The sequence below is a fragment of the Grammomys surdaster genome, unplaced genomic scaffold, assembly GCF_004785775.1.
Source record: "Grammomys surdaster isolate TR1022 unplaced genomic scaffold, NIH_TR_1.0 126198, whole genome shotgun sequence".
Lineage (NCBI taxonomy): Eukaryota > Metazoa > Chordata > Mammalia > Rodentia > Muridae > Grammomys > Grammomys surdaster.
This window is the reverse complement of record NW_021621003.1, coordinates 3658912-3684082: the sequence shown is the minus strand read 5'-3', so window position 1 is coordinate 3684082 and position 25171 is coordinate 3658912.

Here is a 25171-nt window from a genome sequence, read left to right as displayed (position 1 = left end):
GTCAAAATTAGGGTCACAAAGGCAATAACTTGGTCACAATTTTGTCAATTGCCATAGTAAGTTTATAAAAGAAAATTGTTACTGAAAAGATTTCATGATCCTCAAGAAAACCATGATTAAAAATGAAAATCAAACAGGTTTCCTAATGAGACTCTGACAGCAAAGTATTCTGGGGTCAGTTAAATGGCCAGAGAGACTTCGGGGGTGGGGATTTCCTTTTCAAATCTTGCTGGCATTTAAGTGACATTTTGGTGAAACACCATGGAAACATCTGGCCACATCCTCTCAAACCTAATTTCTTCCCTAAATGTTGTTTTTAATATGTCACAGTTGTTAAATTTGCAATGAGCAATGCCTTTAAGACTAAACAACAGTACTTTTGGTATGTGAAAAATGAACAATACATTTACAGTAGTAGAAACCAAAAGAAAATTTTAAATAAACATTTAATTGAGTACAAATAGTTTGAAAGTTATTTTGGTGGAACTTGCCCAATCTGTGTGCTCACATTAGCAGTGGAGGCTTCAAATAAACTCCATTAAAGAAACTGTGCTTCTCCCTTCAGAGCAGAGCTGATCAGTCTCAGTTCTTCTAGCAGATTATAGATGGGAAAGCAACACTTGTTAGTTGGGTTGGACCCATCCATCCATAAATATTCCCAAATAAATATGTTAGCATCACCTAAGGAAAATAGAACTGGCTATTTAGAAACTGAAAATGGCTTCAAAGTAGACAACCAACAGCCGCCCATGTTTATATATCACGTAAGTTAGTTAGCCAAAGTTGACAGGGCCTGATTCACTTCCTCTCTAATTCTAAAAGGATTTTTCCTGCTAGACAAAGCCTTGAATACTTGAATCTAATCCAACATATGCGCTGGTCTCAGGCTATATTTTGTTCCTGCTGTATCTTAGTTGTGTGGGGTAGAAAGGTTTATAGAGAATCTCCTAGAGAAAAATTAAGAACATGGGTTGTAGTCAGGGAATTAGAGATGCAACTGAGAATTAGAAGCCAGAAAACGCTGTGTTTCAGTTTTATATGTCACCTTTTCTCACATATGGCAGGCTGGTGACACTCAACAGAGATGCTTTCCCACTGATACAGAATCCCTAAGGAAACTGTTGACTTTGATGTGATTCAGAGGTTGTGACATTCACCAACATGGTTTTAAAAAATGTTCACAACCTTTGGGTGGGTCAGTGTGGAGACAAACACAGATGGTTCTTGGTAGAAAAAACATTTTCCATGTTAGACTTAACCATGAAACATGGGCTATATAGCTTTGTGTTTAGCACTACACTTGACATGCATAATTGCAGTTGGAATGGATGTAAGTCAGACTTCCCTCATATATATATATATATATATATATATATATATATATATATATATATATATCAGCCCTTTTACAGAGTGAGTTCCAGGACAGCCAGGGCTACACAGAAACCCTATCTAGAAAAAAAAAAAAAACGCCCCATCACCATTAGCTAAAATTTTTATCTTTAAATATTTTTAAGCATGTGTAAAAGTTACATATGAATCACAAAGAACTTGCAAGTTTTTGGACCATTTAAAAGTACGTTGCGTACATACTATCCCATCAACCCTGAATAATTTATTGTGTATCTTTTACAAATGGTATCATGAGAAGTGAGAAACTAACACTGGTATATTATCACTATTACCTACTTCATAGTAATTGCCCCAATCATGTGTTTTATAGCAATGTATCTCAAGTTTCTGGGTATGGGAATTAATGCAAAGGTTGGAGAAACGTCTTATTGGGCTCCTAAGTCAATGTCTTTAATTCAGTAGATTGATTCTGGGGTCCAGTATTTATCTTCCTCAGTATATTTTTGGGTAAAACTGAAGGTTTTAGTCCTGAGACTGACTTTGAGACTCAATTTTTTACAGCAAAAAAAAAATTGTCCATAGTTGATAATATTCTGTTTTCCTTGTACCTCACCCTTGGGTATGAGCCAAAGGAAAGACTACACTAACACATTGGGAAGTTGTTTGAGGCTTTCTTTGCAAAGTTTTGTGTCATCCCTAAACATCCCAAGAACTCTTTACCCACTGAGATCCAGAGGAGACTTTCTATTTTGTTCAAATCTAGAGAAACTTTTATAGCCAAGGGTATAGAGACTAAATTAGTCTATAGCCATCTGCAGAGCGTCTACTGTGTGCCACACACTGAGCTAAAGCACTAGGGTTTATGAAGTGAACTGGCCAGATAAGATCTCTTGCCACACAGAGAATACCGTCTGGTGTGTTCTCTGAAACCACCTCAAATTTTCATATTTTTCTGAGGTTTCTCCTTGGCATACTCTTAGTCAGCGTGTCAAGCAAACTTGGTTGTAGTTTGGACCACATGATCCTCAGAAAATGGGATGAGAGATCTGATACAGAGGACACATGAAAGCTGGGTCCTGAGAACTGGATACTTCAATACTCTAAGAAAACCCAGAGGCCCACTCAGAATGTAAACCCAGAGGCCCAGTCAGAACGTTGGGCATCTGGCATTAAGAGAAGGTATCTTGGAGAAAGTAGTGAACCCTTAGGGGATACGATAGGTGATGGTGAAGAACCATTTTTACTTTCTTACTTTACCAATACCTACTTTGAAGCTGTTTCCATATGCCCTTGAATGTCCACTCATCTTGATTTCCAAGGACACAGAGGGAGCTTAAAGTGATCCCCACATGTCTTTTGGCTATCAGTTTCCCAGAACTAAGATGACACAGAAGAGAAACAGCACATCCTTAAACATACTCACAGAGGAAAGATTTGACGGCCCTGATTCTCCTTAGGTCTGGCCCTTACTTCTTCAGGTTTGTTGTGTCTAAGGGCTTGAATGATAATTTAGATGTATCTAGAGATGGGAAGAGGGTCTCTTGACTCCATGTTTCTTCTGTTTGTTGAGGCCTTCATGAGGCTGGGACTTTCCCAACATCCCTCTAATCCACAAGGATCTTGTAGTCATAGGGTTCTTAGTTGCAAGAGTCAGAAATGCCACTTAAAAGAGGTAAGACCCACAATGATCACTGAAATGCTGTCCTCCCATTTAATGAAACCAAACACCTTACACTCCCTATAGATAATACAATACACAGTTCTACAGGCTCTGCTTCAAATGTTCATGCTGGGCAGTGCGTTCCACAGCTCATAGGAGCTGGTAGATTACTTAATTTTAGGGGACTACTCCCTGTTCTGGGATCTCAGGGCATGGTTTGGTATAATTTCACGGTTCTATAAATAAGACCAATGTAAGTAATAGCCAGAAAGGCTGGAAATATAGGCTAAGAAGACTGAGAGTTGAGAAGTCCCTACTGGCATTAAACCAATAATCGGTTTGAGTCCACATTGCAGTGATTTTTTTACTCTTGAGTATTGTGTAGCTTTGTGATTTAAAGTCCACTGTCTCAAAAGCATTGCCACAATTCTAAGGGCTCTTTCAGGGTTCAAAGGACATGTCACAATAGCCTATCTAGAAGACTCTGTTACTGCTGCTGCTTCCCACTATTCCTTACACCATTTTTGTTGAGGCCTCATGCAAGCAAGAGGAAAGACATTATTCCAGAGCATGACAGTAGATTCTCCTGAAATAAACACAGCACTCCTGTGCATACACAAAACAAAGCAAAAAAAAAAAAAGTTAATTAAACAAGACACCAGGTACCTTGAAATTCTCTCTCTTCCTTATGTTCCTGGAGGATTCCACATCATTCCTGCTTGATGAATATGAAGGGATGAGAAGGCATTTGTAGGTATACCTCAAGCTTCCTTCCATGTGATTGCCTCTTTCACAGTAGTTCCAACATGCAGACATACAGATGAGGATACATCCAAATTCTTTCAAGATTAGCCAAACATAGGCGCCCTGTGTTCTTTGGATTTCAAAGCTAATGAGTTAAGTTGGGACATGATTCTGGCAATGTGGTCTCACATACGTGGGTGTCATGTCACCTGGGAGTTTGTCAGCATTGCTAGCTCTAGTGCTTGACCCTGTGCATATTCATGAGGACATGGGTGTAGGCAGCAATTTGTGGTTTATTGACCCTCCAGGCAGGCTGATGGTGACAGATGAAGTATCACCCACTGTGGTGGTTTGAATATGCTTGGCCCATAGGGAGTGGCACTATTAGGAAGCGCAGCCCAGTTGGAGGAAGTATATCACTGAGAGGGTGGGCTTTATCTCCTCCTATGCTCAGGCTCCATTCATAGCATAAGAAAGCTTCCTCCTAGCTGCCTGAGGGGATGTCAGTCGAATCAAGATATATAACTCTCAGCTCCTTCTTCAGCACCATGTCTGACTGCATGCTGCCATGCTTCCTGCTATGATGATAATGGACTAAAACTCTGAAACTACAAGGCAGCCTCAATTAAATATTTACCTTTATTAGAGTTGCCTTAGTTGTGGTGTCTCTTCATAACAACAGAAACCCTAATTAAGATACCCACTACCAATGCTTTCTCTTCCAAAATTGAAAAGTGCTTAGGGTGGGCCTAACACTTCCACTTCCACTTTTTACCTTTGTCTTGTTTTTCCTAAGGAAGGAAGGATCTGGGTAAGGAAAGACAACACTCTGGAAGATGCAGGGCTTTCTGGGTAATGTTAGGACCCTCAGCATGCACTCTTGGTTTTATCTTCTCTATCCTAGTGTGGTGCAAGCACTGCTGCTCTTATCTTGGAAGCTAACTTCCTTTTTAATTGTGCTTATTCTAACTCATTTGCAGTAGGGTTTTTAAAGCGTCCAACCTACCCTTTTACTGAGCAGGAGGACTCTGTCCGCTCATGTTTGAGTGAAGTTCAGCCTTTGAGGAAGCCATCTTTGTTTGAATTCCAGACTGACTTCTTTCTGCCAATTCTGGGGCTTCAAGGACTTTACAGGAGTTCTTACTCAGACCCAAATGCAGGCTATACACTCAGAAGTGATGCTGTTTCTTGAAGTGGGTGGGGCTAGTACTTGCATTTACTTGTAAGCATCATCAATAGTGCTATATGTTGCTTTGTGACCCCAAGGAAACACCACCAGTGGCTTTTAACAAAGGAATGTTCCTGGATATGACCAAGCCGAGAACCCACTTACGAACAAGTAGTTCAAAGCAAAAATAAATTGTTAATTTTTTTATCTCAAAGGGTTTTGGTGTTCAAAAATTAGACATGGTGAGTTCCTCAAGACTGTGTAGCTGAAAATATTTCTCTCATTAAAAATGCAAAACCGTCTGGAGGAAATAGTGCTCCGAGGCTTAGAGCACAAATAAATGCCAAATGGAGGCCATAAACCATGCTTCCTTATACACTTGGCACTGGCTCTAAAGATCTTGAACAAATGTCACTATGCTTTGGAGCCAGAGACTGTCATTTCTCTGGAAGTCACTGATAGCCTGTTACAGTCAAGTAGACATGTCAGGAGCCAGTGAGTCATGACTAGGGTACTAGCAATACCAAAGAAACTGTGAAAACCAGAAACAATCTGAATATTACGAGCACCTGTTTTCCAAAGCTGTTCTTTGGGATTGCCATCCCTGCCAGGCCTGTGTGTGCAGAGGAAACTGGTTTAGAACTTGGGTTATCAACTCTCAGCCAAATGAAAGTGTTCTGAGACAACCTAGGGTAGTGGTTTTCACTCTTCCTAATGCCATGACTCTTTAATACAGGTCCTCATGCTGAACTAACCCCTAACCATAAAATTATTTCGTTGCTACATCATGACTGTAATTTTGCCACTGTTATGAATTGTAAGATAAATATCTGATACGCAGAATGTCTGATATGTGGCCTCCTGAGGGATTGCAACACAAGTTGAGATCCACTGACTGAGGTGAAACTGGTGTTGGATCGGGCTGTGTTTCACACAAATCATTGAGAGAGAACTACAGAATTCTCACGGACTAAATTTTCAGTCCTTCAAGAATGTCTGTCACTGCCAGGTGGTGGTGGTGCACGCCTTTAATCCCAGCACTTGGGAGGCAGAGGCAGGTGGATTTCTGAGTTTGAGGCCAGCCTGGTCTACAGAGTGAGTTCCAGGACAGCCAGGGCTACACAGAGAAACCCTGTTTCGAAAAACCAAAAATAAAACAAACAAGAATGTCTGTCACTGTACAGTTTGGTTGCCATTTCTAAACAAATTACCCCCTTCTCTTTGGGAGATGGGTTGGTTTGTGGGCAAAGGTCACAGCTATAGGTTCTGGGCTTACATAACCAGAGACTCATAAAAAAATCAAAGACTCCTATGTGACCTATCTCCTAATTCAAGTCCAGTTTAAGTTCACAGTAGAAAAAAAGATTCTTAAAAATAGAAGGATCAAGAAATCAACACAAAACTGTCTCACTTCTAAAAAGCCGGCATGGCTGATGTCTGATCTCTGCAAAAGAAACAAAGTCAAAGGGAGAATGTTTTAAGAATCAGTTCTCAGTAATTGACAGCAATGGAAATGAAAGAGTAGACTTTGACTCAAGAGCTTAATGGCATCCCATCCGGCTTCTTTCCATGGTGCATGCATGCGGTTGACTGTATTTCTGACAGGAGATGTACCTACAGGAGTCATGGTTCCCGTCTTGCGTCTGATGACCCATCCTCGCTGAACACCACTGCCGCTGCCTGAACCTGACTGTGAACTGAAGCTAGGATGCCAAACCATCCTAGGGCAACAGCAGAGAGGTACTGGTTTTCGGGACTGGTCTGTGAGCACCAGGTACAGTTTGTAGCTGCTGTGTTTTTCTAGTTAAAATTAAAAATCTGACCTTTGGATACTATTTTCGCACCATAGTTCTCTATTCAGAGGACTAGGGGTTGTCTTCTCTTTGATTAGTGTGTTGTACTCTGGAAGTTACTGCTTTTCACAAACGCTCACCTCCAGCAAGCAGGCTAGCACACTCACAACGATGTTAATAAACACACCTGTGAGAAAGTGAACAAAAGCGCTGGCCACGGCTTTGAGGCTCATTTGAGGCTCGCCCTCTCACTTAATTTCTTGTTCAACTTTTCTTTCAGGAAATACTTTGCTAACCACATCCAGCTTTCTGCTGATTAATATTGTTACTATTTGGTCCTTAGCAGTACTGATACTAACAGCGGAAGTGGCTGGCCTCTGTTAGAAATTCCTGAACCGTGAAAGGACTCCCCGCCACCTTGCCATTTATATATTTAGTGTCTTCAAAAGCTCATTGCCTTCTAATAGAATCAAGGAGCAACCCCCTCCCCCCATTCATTGATTTATTGTCTTCCCTGTAGTCACTCAGTCACTGGGTAAATATATTTAAAAACATGTAACATCCAGAAAGATTTCCAAGGAACTGTTCAAAAGGTCCACCCCTAAAACCATGCTAGAATAATGTTTGCACTTAAATAATGGAGGTTTGTTCTATTGGAGATTAAAAGGCAGAATTAACTTCTCCAGTCCAGTTCAGCACAGAGGTTCATATGAATGATGGGCAGCACGGATATCTGCCGTGCACTTTCTGATGACATCAACTCGACCTCTGTTCCTGCAGCTAAATTGTAAAGATGAATCCTCAACGGTGTTAGAGATGAAGTGCTCACTCATCTGTTATGGTATCTTTAATCTGGAACTGCTTATGGGCTTATGAAATACTGATTCAGACATCCTTTGTAATATATGCTAATAAATATTTAACAAATAAGTCAATGCTATGGGACAGACATTGTACTCAGCTCTGGAGACATAATTCTAAGTAGAATAAATAGTCACTGTGCCTTCACAGGACCCGGAATTCTGTGGGTTGTAAGTAGAACTTTCTTTTTACTTTTACTCACATTAAAAAAAAAAAAAAAGAACCCACAGAATATTTCCTTCTCAAAGAACAGAAAGCCAAGCCATCAGGCAACTATGAAAGTCACTTATAACTTATTTAAATCTTCTCAGTTTGGGATCTCCATGTTGGAGATATTACTTAAGGCTTCCCATGTGGTTTTAGTGTATATAAATGGCAAAAACTAACAGATTTATTATGGCAGATTCACTCATGCATGTGATGTACTTTGATTGTATCCATCCCTGGTACCATTGCTTCTCATCTCTAATCCCCTTTTCCAACCCTTTTCCTTCTTCTTACTAGCCCTTCTGCATCCATGGTTTCTATTTTTTGTTAGATTCCACTTATGAGAGAAAGTACCTGAAACTTGTCTTCTGAAGCTGCCTTATTACTTAACATGGTGATCTCTAATGCTATTCATTTTCTTACAGATAACATGATTTTGTTCTTCTTACTGGCTGACTACTACTCCATTTACAATATGTATTACATTTTCTTTATCCATTGAGGGCGATTTCATGACTACTGTGAATAACACTTGAGTACATATCGGTATGTGGATTTCTCTATTGCAGGTTAGCTTTGATTGTTTGGGGTAGATCTCCATAAATGTTGGAGCAGGATTCTATAATAGTCTTTTCAGTTTGAGGACCTCCACACTGCAATCCACAGTGACTATACTAATTTACATTCTCACCAGCAGCTTCTGCATATCTGTCCTCTCACCCCTAAGCTCTGTCGTCTTGCTAACATGTTGGTTTCCTTGATGTTAATTATTCTGACTTGGGTGAATTGGAATCTCAGTTTAGTTTGGATTCACTTTTCCTTGGTGGCTAAGAATGTTGATATTTGTCCACCTGGGGATTCCATGACAGTATTCAAAAGAAGAAAAAAAAATCCACAAAACAACAACCCTGGTACTTCAACCAAAATGAACAAAACTTTCTCATCCACACTCTTGTACAGTGTAAAGGACACCAGGTTTGAAATTCAGTCCCCTTTACCTCCAACTCTACCCCCTCTTTGTGTACCCCTAAGAGCTCATTGTTTTGAATGTTGTCATCTGTTTTAACTTTCAGGAGCATTCCTGCTGTGTTTCAGCAAAGCTCTTTTTTCTTTCTTTTCTTTTTTTTTTTTTTTTTTTTTTTTTTTTTTGCTACTTGAAGAATCATGTGCCTTTGACCTAAGAAGCTAGACTGAACTTTGGATACACATCAATTTTAAATAACTAAATAGAAAAACAAAACAAAAAATCAGTAAGACTAAAGTTCCTCATTAGACTTGTTTAAAATTTAGATTTTTTTTTTTAAGAATAGCTAACAAAACAGATAGTTGAAAGACATTGATGATAGAGGCCATGGTACAGATAGAGAAACAAAGTGGTTTCATAGAGTAAGAGGTCGGAGATGTCTGCAGGAACTGAGCTGGGTCAGAGGATTCTGAAGGCAAGGCTGTCAATCATGTCATTCCTATCCATAGTCTGCAAGTGGCCATGGTCACTCAGACACAAGTACTTTCAGTGAAAAGAATTCAAGAAATTAACTTTATAAAGATTAGCAATTACATCATTTCACAAGGACCACTTGAATCAACTGTATGGACAGCTCACTCTGCTAGGATTGAACTTACAGTAACTAAGTATAAACATCAATTGAGGTAGAAAATGATCAGTTTCCCTTCAGCAAAATTATCCTATTTAGTCTAATTGTCTGAATATGTTACTGACCTCTCTATGAGATGCTCAGTCACCATAGAGAACTCAACTGAAGCATACTTCTCAATCTTAATTCCCAGAAATGGAAGAGGGGCGAGGTTGACCAGATGCTCTTTGGCATCCTACCATATGCTGAACACACTGTCCATCAATGTTCATCCTATCCTGCTCACAAGGCACCTCTGGGAGTCCTAGATTCCAAGCTGGCATTCTGTCCACAGCTCTGGGGTCAAACCCCTTCACATTCCAAGGGAGGTTTGTGGTTGATGCATTTTCCTCCTACTCTCTACAGATAAAGCATCTCTAAGTGATGAGTTTCAAGGGAGCTCCCATTTCCCTCTGAATTACCCTCTTAAGAGATTTGGTGACAGGACCAAATTCTTACTCTCAGATGGAGATTGCTAAAGTGGGCTGCATACTTTCTTCACCATGACAATCATCCAAAAAGATATAGGAAGATAAATCGGCAATCATTCCCTGTTTCAAATATTCAACATGACATGATACCAGGGTTGCAGAGACTCTGGCTTCTGGCTGATGGTGGGGATGTGTTCTGGGGGTTTAGGAATGCTGAATCCCTAGCCAAGGAGCACAACAATCCAGGAATGTGGTGGCTGTTTTTAGTGGCTCACACATTTAAGCATCAGGCCTGCTTGTCCCTATATCAACTCTGTATCTGCTTTAGTTGCCCAACTCAGGAAAGGATGGAATTCTGTGCATTTCTCTAGGATCAGATTACATTTGGTCTCTTTTTACAACACACTGATAAAGTGTTTCTCCAAGACAAACTGTTAGTTGCTTGCATGCCCAATGATTAAACTTTGATGATGGCAGCTGTTCTATTCATTGTTTTGGTTGTCCAATAGCTATTTATTAAAATCTGTGGACTAAGCGCTAAAGATGAGCTTCTGGAAGCTGGAAGGGGCAGTACAAGGTAGACAAAAGATGCTTACTGTTTAAAACTTCTACAGTTTTTTTTTTAAATTCCACAACACCTTGGAAGATTACCCTGTAAGTGAATTCCACAAAATTGAGATGTTTTTCAAGTGTCCCAGGCTGGGGCCAGCAAGATGGCTCAGCAGGTAAAGGCACTTGTGGCCATGCCTATGACCTAAGTTCAGCCTCCAGAACTTACATGGTAGGAGAGAATTGACTCCTACAAGTTATCCTCTGACCTCCATTCAGTACACATATACATGTACACATACAAATAAATACATGTAACAAAGCAAAACAAAACTATCAAGTACCCCAAACTGTACTTGTTTCAAGAGAGAAGAGAAAGGGAAACAGAGACAGACAGACAGGAGTAAACTTGGGGACCTGAACACCTAATAAGGCCTCATCAGAAATGTGATTAGAAAGTCTTTTCACCCACATGACTCATCTCACTTTTACTGTCTTTAAGCATTTTTCAGCATCTCCATGCACTTGGCTGCCTCTACAGTTCTCAACAGAGTAGGTAGGATCAGCAAAATATAAATCCCACCACCAAGAAAGACATTCTAGTCGGCCCAGCTGGAGCCTGATCTCCATCCCATCTTGGCAGTGATGGCAGGGTTAGGGATTACCGGAATAGCTGCAGATGGGTGGGCTCCTTCTTAGAGAACATGTGGCCATGACCACAGACATCAGTTAGAAAGCATTCCTGTAGACGGGCAGTGGTGGCACACGCCTTTAATCCCAGTACTTGGGAGATAGAGGCAGGTGGATTTCTAAGTTCGAGGCCAGCCTGGTCTACAGAGCAAGTTCCAGGACAGCCAAGGCTACACTGAGAAACCCTGTCTCGAAAACCAAAAACCAAAAAAAAAAAAAAAAAAAAAAAAAAAAAGAAAGAAAAGAAAAAAACATTCCTGTGAGAAAAAAGAAGGCTGGGGATGCACCCTTTTAATGAAATGTCTCATTTAAGTTGGCAATGAGGTCTGGATGGTCAGAGTTCCTTGTCTGAGATTCAATAAAGGACTCAACAAACATCAGAGCCAAGGGTGTGAGGGACCCTGAGCCACCAGGAACAGTGGAAGGAACTGGAACTGCCCCAGAAGAGCAGAACGCATTTCTAGATGTGCCCTTGCTGCTACTTCCTCTATTCCATTGCCTACTGGGCTGTCTCAGATAGAAACAGGATAGGGCAGTGGAAAGGGTGTGATTACTCTGGTGATCTCACTGTTGTGGAAACTGAATTCAAATGTTCACCAAGAGGGTAATTAGATGGCATACATTTAGACATGGGTTAAGGTTGGCTAGTCCTCCATTCCTAGCATCCTGAGCTTCTAAGCTATGTTACTAAGCCTTCTATCATGCTGAATACCTGAGCTGATTAACTTAGAAGGAAGAGGGGCTTAGTTTTGGTTCATTTCCAGAGGTCTCAAGTCACAGGGTCCTGGTTTCATTACTACAGGCTCGTAAAAAGGCAGACTACAGCGCTGTGGTACACCTTGTGGAATAGAAATGCTCAGAAAATATCATCCTGAGTGAGGTAACCCAATCACAAAAGAACACACATGGGATGCACTCACTGATAAATGGATATTAGCCCAAAACCTTGTAATACCCAAGATACAATTCACAGACCACATGAAGCTCATGAAGAAGGAAGACTAAAGTGTGGGTGCTTCGGTCCTTCTTAGAAGGAGTAACAAAATACTCATTGGAGCAAATATGGAGACAAAGTGTGGGACAGAAACTGAAGGAGGGGCCATCCAGAGACTGTTCCACCTGGGTATCCATCCCATGTGCAGTCACCAAAGGCAGATGCTGATGTGGATTCCAGAACGTACAGCTGACAGGAGCCTGATACAGCTGTCTCCTTAGAGAGGAGCCTGATATATACAGAGACGGATGCTCACAGCTAATCATTGAACTGATCATGGGGTTCCAAATGGAGGAGTTAGAGTGAAGACTGAAGGAGCTGAAGGGGTTCGAGGCCCCATGAGGAGAGCAACAATACCAACCAACCAGAGCTCCCAGGGTCTAAACCACCAGCCTGGGAGCACATAGGGAGGGACCCATGACTCCAGCTGTATATGTAGGGGAGGATGGCATTGTCAGGCATAGGTGGGAGAGGAAGCCCTTGGTCCTGTGAAGACTGGATGCTCCAGTGAAATTCGAGGGTGGGGAGGTGGGAGTGGGCGGTTGAGTGGGGGCACATCCTCATAGAAGCAGGAGAAGGGGGAATGGAATAGGGAGTTTCTGGGGGAGGGGAATGAGGAAAGGGGATAACATCCGAAATGTAAATAAGATATCCAATAAAAATTAAAAAAATAAAAAAATACACATTATAAAAAAAGGGGGAAAGAAATGTACAAGGAAAGAGGGTAGGAGAGGAAACTGGCCTGGGTCCTGATATCCTTTGCCAAAGCAAAAGCTCCAGTGATCTGACTTTCTCTAACTAGATTCCATCTCTTGAAGTCTTTCCCCCTCCGAATAGCACCACAGGCTGGTGACCAAGTCTTTAGTACATGGCCTTTAAAGGACATTTAAGATGCAGAGCATAATATCAGTCAAGTCTTATACAGAGCACAGACAAAAGATTCTTTTGACAATGAGCTTTTAGCAGCAAGAGGCAAGGAAGGACCTTAGGCAACACACTGTAGTTCAAAGAGGTTGAAACTTACCTCTATAAACCGAATGTGCCTGTGGAACTTTCAGGAGTAATTCTGAAGACACATTGCGTCACTGTCAAAATGGTAGCAAAATAGGTTTCTCAGCTGCATAATATATTTAATAGGTCAGTAAGCTTTTAAAAGATAATGTTATTTTAAATTGTCAACAGAATTTCCCAAACTGCTCTGTAAGAACTTAATGATGTCACAGAGTACATTGAAACATCACAGGGAAACAACAGTTTGGGAAACATTAGCATATCCTTTGGGATCTTGTATATCTTTTTGAAAACCGAACAAAAACCTATTGAACACTACTCCCACTGCCAATGAAAACTGACTGTGTGCGTGCGCGCGCGCGCGCACACACACACACACACACACACACACACACAAACCCCACAAATTTTGCACATAAATTCTAGGGAGTGGAGGGTTATCACATGTTCATGCATAGATCTGTGTGATTTCCTGAACTCTGGGCAATAACCTTTTACCCTAGATGGTATAAATTCCTACATAATTTTCTCTTCACTTATATATCCCCATAGTATCCACAGGTCTTCTCGCTTGGATTGCTTGGGTACCTAGTTTTCTCTATGTGCAATAGTTGGAATATAAAATGAATATTTTGTTCCCAGCTGGTGATGCCCTTTTGCTAAGTTTTGAAGCCTTTGGGAAGGAGTGGCATAGCTAGAGGAAATGTGTCACGGGGCTACTGGTCTTGAGGCTGCTAGTTCTCTCTTTGCTTCCTGATTCCTCTGGCTATGGGCAATCTTCCACTAGCATACTTTCTCTACCAGGACGGACTGTATCCCCTCAGGCCATGTGCAAACTAAATCCTCCTCTAGGCTCCTTCTTCCAAGTGTTTTATCATAGCAATAAGAAAGTGATTAATCCACAAAATGTATTCCCTCAAGCCACCTTTCCATGATCCCTACCTGAAAGAAGAATCCTTATGCCTTGGGACATCTTCCAGATTATCTTCTCTCAGCTGAATTGCACCAGAAGCCTTATTTAACTTGGTTCATAAAGGTATACTTGAAACTATTCCATTTTACTCTTAAGAGAAATTCAATGTTTTTTTCTTTTCTTTCTTTATTTTATTTTATTTTATTTTATTTTATTTTATTTTATTTTATTTTATTTTGGTTTTCCAAGACAGGGTTTCTCTGTGTAGCCCTGGCTGTCCTGGAACTCACTCTGTAGACCAGGCTGGCCTCGAACTCAGAAATCCGCCTGTCTCTGCCTCCCAAGTGCTGGGATTAAAGGCGTGCGCCACCACCGCCCGGCCAATGTTTTTCTTCTAACATAAAAAGAATCCAAAGAGGACCTAGGACCCTCATCCTGTACGGAGCATCTATGAAGCCTCTGTAGGTCCATGCAGGAACCACATCTGTAAGCTGTCTCAGTAAGTCAGGTTCAGTGCCCGCTCCCCATGCCACCTCTCTCAAGGCACAGGCCCAGCTCAGATCCTCATCCATACCTACACCATCTTGCCTCACAGTACTACCCTCCAGGCCCAGAAAGGAGTCACATCCACGAGTGCTCTTGGCCCAGGCCCACCTGTGATCCCCATCTACATGCTTTCTTGCTGAGTCTGACCCAGTTGAGCGTGGTCTATGACGTTCTCCAGGACCAGGACCAGCCAGAAGCCACATTGAAGTTTTGCCTTGTCCCTTGCTCCATGCTGCCTTTTTATAGCCCAGCTGGAAGCCATACTAGAGGACTTCCTTAGATTTCACCCAAGCAATCTCATGTAACCCTTAAGATTCCTGCATTACATCATTTATCAATAAATTCGAATCATCCCAGTCTCTCCAATTAATAATCAACACTGACATCTGAAACTTGCTCACTCTCCTACCTGACCTGAAATCAACAGGCTCAGTCAAGAGCAAAAGCAGAACTAAACTTCCGCTCAACACAGGAGGCTACGATCTCATGTCAGACATAGTCAGTGAATGGAATACACATGCCTAGAACCCATAGCAAATCCACAAACAACATGGAAGATCCACTCCCAAAGGCTGCCCATCTTAGAAACAAATGTTCTCCAGTGGGGATTACCTTGATGAAATTCAGAACACAAAATTTAAAAGAACAATTATCAACATGATCAAAAAATTGAAGAAACTTAAAGAGGATACAAGCAAATACTTGAATGAATGAAAATGAGTTTTAAAAAATAAGATCAGAAATAAATTCTTCACTGAAGTACTAGAAAACACAAATGAGTAGCTGAATGAAATAACAAAGACAATGCGGGATTTGAAAACAGAAAGCAATAAGAAGATAGAAATATTAAAGAAAACAAGTTGAAATGGAGTTAGAAATAAAAATTTCAAAGACTCAATCAGAAAACTCAAGGAAAGCCTTACCAATGAAATAGATCAAGTAGAGGACAGAAAGTTAGGACTCAAAGATAAAGCAGAACAATCGGACCAGTCAATGAAAGGAAATGATGAATGTGTAAAAACACATAAAAGAGACATGCAAGAACTGTGAGATACCATCTATGAGTACCCCAAATCTGAGTTATAGGACAAAAGGAGAAGAATACCAGGTCAGTGGCATAGACCTGATCTTCAAGAGGATTGCAAAAGAAAGTCTCCCCAAATTAAGGAAAGATAGCTCTATACAGACATAAGAAACACACAAAATCTCAAGTTAGACAGGACCAGAAAAGAAATTCTTCACAATGTATCACAGTTAAAACACTAAACATACAGAATTTAAAAAGGACATTGAAAGCTCTAAAAGAGATACCACAAATCACATCTAAAGGAAAACCCATCAGAATAACAGCTGACTTCTCAATGGAAAATTTAAAAGCCACAAGAGCCCAAAGCAATGTACTTTAACTTCTAAAAGACCACAGATGTGAACCTAGACTACTATACCCAGCAAAATTATCTGTCATAGTTGCAAGAAAGAAAGACTTTCCATGACATAAATAAGCTAAAATTACTGGTCTTCACCAAATCAGTCCTACAAAGAATATAAGAAGCAATACTTAGAACTAAAGAGAGAAATGAGTATAGCCAAGAGGCTACAGAAAAGAAAAAAAGATAAAATTACTGAAACATAGAATAAGATTAAGAACACAAGCAGAAACAAAATGATAGCAATCAAAACACTCCTTTGGGTAATAACTTTACATATCAATGATCTCAACACCTCACTCAAAGGTACAAGTAAGTGTAGCTCTCATGCCTCATCACAGAAGCTCCCTTTTTGCAGCTACTACAGAGATCTACAACTGGTCAAAAGGCAGAAAGTAAATGGTCCAGCCCTATTTGATACATCTATAATGCAACCCCTATACTGAAAGGCTCAGGTAATGTTGTAGGAGAGGAGGCAGAAACATTGTAGTCTCCACTGGATGGCATCTTCTAAACCTGATACCATTTGACAGGACATCAAAGACTGGGGAGATCTCACAGGGCCCCATCCCCAGATGAAGAGGCACAGGCTATCAAAACATTCTGAGAAAGAGAAAAAACATTTTCTCTAAGGACAAGTCAGCTGGTAGGTTATTCAACCCCAAGTGGTCAGCCCTAAACACATGTCCAAAAGCAACTCAGATGGATGGATACACACATACATGCATACACACACACACACACACACACGCACACACATGCACACATTGTGGAAGAAGAGGTCATGAATCAGAGAAAGGGTAGTTAGTGGGGACATGGGAGGATTTGGAGAGGGAAGAGATGGCACAAAAGTAACATAAATAAAGTTTTCATATACAAAATTCTAAAAAAAAAAAAAATCAAGTTAAAAAAAGAAAATTCCAAGGAACAGAATGTATTCTTCCACTATGCAGATGTTCAGGAAATATCACTAATGATAAAAACATGATCTGAGGAGAAGAAAACCCTTTCCATTAAAAAACAAAAGATGTTTCATGAGCCTAGTATTGCTGTCACCACGAAAATAAAATATTCAGGGCCAGATAAAAGATAAGTGAGTGAAAAGGAATGAGCTAGAGGTTCAGGTGAAGTGAGTTCTCTAACTCAGGGAGGGCTGTAAAAAACAATACACAGCACAAGTGATCATTCCTGACCCACCCCAGGCTTACAAAAAGGCAGTTTTAAACCAAGCACCACCATGGGCCAAGTCCTGTGCCTGCATGTGGAAGCCAGAGAACCCTTCTACATCTGTCATTAATTTCATAGCTGAAGTTTATGGATATCCTGGTTGAAAAACAAATAGTTTGTATCAATGGGAATGATTCTGTTTTTATTTTTATCAAAGTTGGGGCATGTTAATAATTCTTTCTTGGGGTAACAGTTGTTTGCACATTATGTGCACATGTCCGGGGCTTCCCTTTTAAGGACTTCCGATGGGGTGGGAAATTCTCCTTGGCCTCCTCAGAGTCAGCTTCTTTCCGTTTGTATGAGAAGAAAGTAGTCATTTGAAGTCTATGGAGAGATGTGCGTTTGACGAACAGATGTCTCCACTGGAGTAAGCACAGAGTGTTTCAGCCCCTTCTCAACACAAAGGCCTTCTCATGACAAAAGGAAGACCAAGCAGCTCAGGGATAAATAAAGCAATTTCTATTCCACAAACATCTGGCTGAAGGCAGCCAGGAAGGTAGGACTAAGTAAGCCCACAATACTTTATTATCATGTGTTTTTCTTCTTTACCTCTTTCCCACTCTCTCGGCAGCCATCCTCAACTTTAATTCAGACTGCTAAACGCCCAACCTCCAGCTTCAAGGAGGAGGTTGTGCTGGGAAAGGGATGAACTCTGTGAGCTGGAGATGAACACGAAGTCCCACTCACAGTGATACCAAGTGCTACTGTTTACCATTTATTGTGTTCTCACTTTGGATGCAGAGGAGGCTCATGAGCATCTCTGGTCAGTAAGGACAGCCAATAATTGTGCTATCCAAGAGACAAGCAATTCAGTTTGCAAAATCGAAAGCGTAAAATAGAGTGAGTGGCAGAGACTGGTAAAAGATAGAGAGATGGCTAATTCAGATGGGTAGTGTGCAGAGGGAATGTGGAGATGAAGACAGGGATGCTGAAGTAAAGTTTGCTTTCCAGAATACACTGTTCCCAGCAAGGACACTGCAAGACCCAAGGCCCCGAACTGTGAAAAAGTTTGATCTGTTCAAACAATAGGATGCCTCCCCAAGTATCTAGTGCATAGTCAACCAGAGAAAATGAATTGGGGTGGTTTACAATCATAGGCAAAAAGGCAATGAAGCAAGAAATGCTGTCAAACAGATAGGTCAGTCTGTTAGCTAGGTAGACAGAACAGTTAGCCAAAAAGCAGTCCAGTTTTTACTTCTGTTGCTTGGAAATGATGTAAACCTATAGTAGCAGGGTCCTAAGCAAACACCGCACACTCCCCTGCCTCCACCAGCAGGTTCTGTCTTCCCTTGCATGGCTGTTGTGCAGATAATCCCCTACAAGAGTAAATCCCATTCATCGCTTTCTCTTTTACATTGTGCAACTCTGGTGTTCTGTATGATCCGATTAGTGAAGAGAAGCCAGCGCAGACCTTAAAAACCAACTTTTTCACCAATGCTGTGCAGAACTGTATTATTTTTAGGTATAGTTGGCAGAAAAGTAAATCCTCATGTATTATCTATGAAGAGATGCAGACCTTGGAGAATTTAAGTTTTATGATCTTCTAATTATTTGTCAATAGATTCACTCATTTTTCCCAAAAGGGAATAATAAAATAGTAGATTCTGACAACTCCCGTGACTTTGTATTGTTATTTATATCACCCACACATCTGTGCCTGTGAGCATATGAGCACATATACATACACTCTGATTCACGCCCCTTTTATATGGTGGCATCAAATAATTGAAGTAGCCACATATGTTTGTAACTGTACAACTTGATTATACTCAAAACATAAATGAGCATTTGCTTTATCTCTTAAACATTTACCAAGGCTCTGTTTGTAATCAGTGTCTTTGAAGATCTCTTTTGAGACTGTAGGTAATTTATCAATGGAGTGAAGAAGTGTTTGGTGGGTTTAGAAGGCTATCTGGACACCAGCCATTGAAAGATTGAGCCACCAACTGATCATCTTTTGCCAGTGTTTGATCAACCAATCCCTTAGATACCAGCTTTGGAATTGCCAACTTGCTGTTGAAGGCCTCTAATTAGCATCTGGTAATATTTCTTGAGATAATTAAGTTTACAGCTAATTGGCCCTTCATTCATTTTTAAACAAATGGATAGATTTCTCAGTTACCAAGTTTCCTTGCAGAATTACTCTTTTTAATGTCCTACCACAAAGTTTCTTTAATAATAGTTTTAATAAGCTGTTTACCAAATTTATTATATCAGAAACGGGAGAGTTTAAAAAACTTTGTTAGTAATAAATAACTTACACATTAATGGTTTAATCTAAACAGAGACAAGCAAAAACAAACCAAAGACTCTGGCCACAGGCAGGACACTCTGGAGCTGCCTATATAAAAGACCGCCTGGACACTACTGGTTCAGCCTCAGTTAACACACATCTGGAAACCCAGAGAGCCAGTTGCCATGTGTCTTTCCAACTGAAAAAGGCAAAAGACAACTGGCTACCATATGCTTTACACAAAGAAATTGTAAACAGGTTACTCAATATGGACCACATATATAGGATGTACACATGAATGCCCCAGAAACAAATTTGGCTTGAAGTCTCCTTGAGCTATAAAGTTTTGGGCACCACAGTCTCTCCATATGTCCAGTACACAATGAAACAGATAACAGCTTTTGCCCTGAAGACAGGCTGTTTTATACAAAGAATGAGACTGGGCAGAAGGCAGCCTGGCCATTCAATGAGTTCCTAACAGTTATATATATCTGCAACACACAAACAAATACATACATACACACACACACACACACACACACACATACACACAGTGTGTATATATACATTAACATTTTTAAAGAAGTATAATTATATATGTCATGGTACATAAAAATAAACACACAATACAGTGATATCAAGAAATCTCTAAGGTCTTTCTTAAACCAACAAAGAAACATTCTCTTTATGGAAACTACTCTGGCTGAGGCTTCCTAAGATAGAGCCTAGAGTTGCCTGATGCTTAGGGGGTTGTGGGAGGAGAACTCTAAGAGTGAGAAAGCAGAGTTCAGCCTGCTGTCATTGACATCAGGGAGGAAAGTTGGGAGAAAGTTTCCATGTTGCCTCTGTTAGTTCAGTATAAGGAAACTGAGACGCAGGCAGAAGCTTCCAACAGGAATAAAAAGCATCACTTATTTAACAGTAGTGTGCCTTTCATATTCCCAAAGTTCAGGCAGTGTAACAGTCCAGAGATGAGAAGGGACCCAGGGTACAACAGAAGCGTGTTCCAGTTTACACATGTGTACATCTGTCTGCTCTCCCAATTATCCATGTTCAGTGTTAACTGAAGCCCTACAAGATATAAGTATTTTACCAAGAAGAGAGAAAATTGTTTTGAACAAGAATTTTGCTATTAAATTAGAAGATGGATAAATAATAATAATTCTTAGTTACAAAACAAATGTGACACTATAAGGCACAAGAAGAACATTATAAAGAACTCCGACAGGAGAGATGCCCTCCAGCTTAGGGATAGAAGATGACAGAAGATGACTTTATGGAGACCTCATTGTTTAAATAAACCTTGTGAACTTGATTTAAAACATACATATACACGGTGGTCTGAGTAAGAATGGGTTTCATAGGAGCATATATGTGAATGTTTAGTCACAGGTGAGTGGCACTATTTAGGAAGGATTAAGAGGTGTGGCCTTGCTGATTTGGAGGTAGGCTTTGAGAGTTCAGATGCCCGTGCCAAGTCCAGTCTTTCTCCTGGCCTAAAGATCAGGATGTAGCTCCTGGCTACTCTCTAGCACCTCACCTGTCTGCCCACCACTCTCCCTGGCATGATGATAATGGACTAAGCTTCTGAAACTGTAAGGAAACCCCAATTAAATGCTTTCTTTTATGAGTTGCCTTGCCCATGGTGTCTCCTCACAGCAATAGAACAGTACAGCCTGACTGGATCATAAGGCCATGAAGAAAGGAAAAGGGAAACAAACCTGAAAACGTTTCTCGAATCACCAGTTACTGAGAGTTCTTGAATGACAACAACAGAAAGGATAAATACCAATCTCCTACCAGCACCAGCTCCTATCCACCATAAGTAGATACCACTAACAGTGAATTTGGCCTTGTGAAGGAAACAAACACGGAGATAAATGCTCTAATCGGCCATCAAATTCAGACAAGTTCTTAATCATGTTAGATTCACAGCCATGATGACAGGTTTACCCCTAAACACAGCAATGTCTTTCAACACCCAAGGACCTGGCTCTAGGATTTGGGGGCACACAGGCTGCTGGGCGTGACACAAATTCTCAAGCAATGTCACACAAAACAGATATGTTGTTTCAGACTTGGCATTAATCTTTAAGTCTCTGAGAAGTCAATCAACATCTTTCAGCACAACTTGAAGCGTGTGATCTGTATATCAACTGAGAGGAGCTTGATGAGGTACAGAGTGGCTGTTAGTGCTCCCTGCACACCAGCCAATGGAAAGGCAAACCAGGAGGTGACAGTCTTCAAGTCTGCCTGTGTTTGGTTAACTGACTCCCTACATATTAGTTGTGCGAGAGCTATGAAGGCCTCTGATAAGCAACTGTTAAGGTTTAGAACATGTGGTTGCTAGGGAGAAGAGCCCTTCCCAATGTAGACTTTACTCCCCTTTTAGACTTTCTTTGTCCTTCACAATGTCTTCACAGCTCTTGCCTAATTTCTAGACTACAGTCACTGGAGGAAAAGTGTTTAAATAATCAACTGTTGGTAACTCTTGATAACTCTTGATGGGTGATCTCTTATACCCCTCAAATCCATTATTGCTCAAATTTTTTTTTTTTTTTTTGGTTTGGTTTGGTTTGGTTTTTCAAGACAGGGTTTCTCTGTGTAGCCCTGGCTGTCCTGGAACTTACTCTGTAGACCAGGCTAGCCTCGAACTCTTGAACTCAGAAATCCACCTGCCTCTGCCTCCCAAGTGCTGGGATTAAAGGCGTGCGCCACCACCGCCCGGCTATTGCTCAGATATTTTAATAAAATGTCACTATATTTGTATATAACCTACAATATCTCCCCACAGACTTTGTCATCTCCATATTACTTATAATATCTAATAAAATGCAAAAGTGATTTAAATTGTAATTAGACTATTACTTAGGGAATAGTGAGGTTTTTTTTCCATAAAAGTGTACATGTTCAGTACACACACGTCTTTTTTTCTAAATATTTTCAATGCATGGATAGTTGGCTCTACAGTTGACTGAGTTGGAAGATACCAAGGACCAGCACACTTTAATTTGATCTCATCCTCTAAGGATTGTTTTCCTTTTGCCCAGTCAGCTCAGCCTCCCTGCTCTTTCTAACCAAGGCTGTACTGTCTCCTATCATCCATGCTAATATTGCCATTCAAAACGAACTTCAGAGTCCTGCTTATTATTCGTGGGCTTCTATGCAACCAGTGCACTCATGATACAGCAGTTGTTGAATCCCTTCTTACCACACATGTCATTCACATGTGATGAGTATAGTGTCTCACATAGGTAACTGTTATTAAGATTTAAACTGGCAGCACCCGATCTGGCTAGTTGTTAGCGGTGCCATTCCCGACTAGGCTAGGCCTGAGGCCATGAGCAGCGGCTGCGTGTTCTTGCTGCTGCAGCAACTCAGGCCATCTCAGGTGGGCCAGAAGCACCAGCCCTGCACCCATGAGGTGCCAGTGTGGGAGATCTACCACGCTATCTCTACAAGGCTGGGCTGAGCCCAGACTATCTCGGCATCCACGAGGTACCCAGTAGAAATGATACTCTACTTCTTAATGATTAACCAAAGGCTTTATGTATTTGGTAATGCTCAATTAACATAATGCCCACACAATTGGAGGTGTTACCCAAATAACTAACCTAGATATAAGTTGTTACCTAGGACTGCTACCTCTCTCTCCTTGCTCCTCCTCTTCTTTCTCCTCTTCCTCTCCTCTCCTCCCACATTGGCTCCTCCCAGATTACCGAGTTTTATTGTAAAATGTGTGTGTGTGTGGGGGGAGGGATATTCCACTACAGGTAATCTTGTTGGCTATTTGAGCTTCAGTCATGATTCATTTTGCTCTCAGTTAACTACCAGAATTTACGGTAATGGTGAGCATGGTCTAGTGTTGATATGAATAAGAACAGAAAGAAAAAGATCTGGAAAAGCCTAAGACACAATACAGAGACTGGGAGGGTGTTTGTTGAATAAATATTTTCTTGCATCTGCATTTTTTAAATTTGTTATGTGAACCACATGGAAAAAAAGTAGCTCATACCAAGAATTATAGATTCACAAATTCACCCTGAGTTACCAAATCCTAGGGAAGAAATAGAATACAAAAAAAATTGAAATTAAATTATCTAGTATAATTTAGTAGAGGTATGATCAGTTGATAGACAGCCTCTGTGTCATTGATGAAAATGGCCCTCATAGACTCATAGGGCGTAGCATTATTGAAGGCGTGGCCTTGTTGGAGTAGGTATTTCCCTGTTGGAGGAAGAGTTGAAGAAGAATGGGCTTTGAGGGTTCAGAGCTGAAGCCAGGCTTTGTCACTCTCTCTTCCTGTTGCTTGCCCATCATGATACAAAACTCTCAGCTCCTTCTCCAGCACCATGTCTGCCTGCATACCACCATGCTTCCCGTCATGATTATAATGGACTGAACCTCTGAACTGTAAGCCAGCCCCAATTAAATGTTTTCCTTTATAAGGGTTGCTGTGGTCATTGTGTCTCTTCACAGCAATGAAACTCTAACTAAGCCACTCTATATGTTAGTCAGGGTTCTCTAAAGTCACAGAACTTATGGAATGTCTCTATATATTAAGGGAATTTATTGTGATGGCTTAGAGCCTGTAGTTTAACCAACCCAATGAGCAACTATGGATGGGAAGTCCAAGAATCTAACAGTTTATCAGTCCAATGAGGTTAGTTGTTTGAGCTCGTCTTCTGTAGAAGTAGGCTCCAACAGATGTGCTGGCAAGTAAGTGCAAGCAGTGGAGAAAGAGAGTGTCTTCCTTCTTCCAATGTCCCTACGTAGGCCTCCAGCAAAAGGTGTGGCCCAGATTAGATCTGATACTTGCTTTGTCCCAGGTTGACCTTGAGCTCAGAGATCTCCTTGCCTGAGTCTCCTGGGATTAAAGGCGTGTACTACCTTCCCTGGGCCTAAGCTTTTTATGGTCACTATGCCTCAAGATTTCCATGCCAAGATCCAGGTCAGAAACTTGTGTCTTTCAGCCTCAAGATCTGGATCACAGGTGAGCCCTCCAATTCTGGATTGTAATTCATTCCAGATATAGTCAAGGTGACAACCAGGACTAGCCATTGCACTCCGCATGACACAAAGGGATAAACAGGGGATATTATCTGGGAAATAGGATGCAGCAGACAACAAATGTCTCAGACAATGGGAATGTAATAAACTAATAAACTTTCCCTCCTCCTCCTCCTCTCCCTCCTCTTCTTCCTCCTTCTTCTTCTTCCTCTTCCTCTTTTTCTTCTCCTCCTCCTCCTCCTCTTCCTCCTCCTCCTTCTTCTCTGTCTCTCTCTCTCTCTCTCTCTCTCTCTCTCTCTTTCTCACTCTTCCTTCCCCCTCTACCTCTCCTTCCTGTATTGGAGATTAAATTTTAAGCTTTGAGTATGCTAGGACATCAGTCCTCTATCACTGAGCTGAAACCTCTCTTTTAAAAATAATGTTTGAAACAGGGTCTCACCAAGTTACCCAGGTCATCCTGGATCTTGCTATGTGCCCCAAGCAGAACTGTAATCCTCCTGCCTCTGCTTCCTGAGTACCTGGTATTACAGGTATACAACACTACATCTAGATCCCTTCTACATTATTTATGCCTTTGGATCACCACACCATAGTTATCAGACTATTCACCTAGAAACGCAGAAGACAGAGTGACAGACTGAAATCTGATGTTCCTATGATTTATCTTCAAGGAGTTAAGCCTTCATATTCTCTCATAGTAACTCCATGCTTGATCAGATA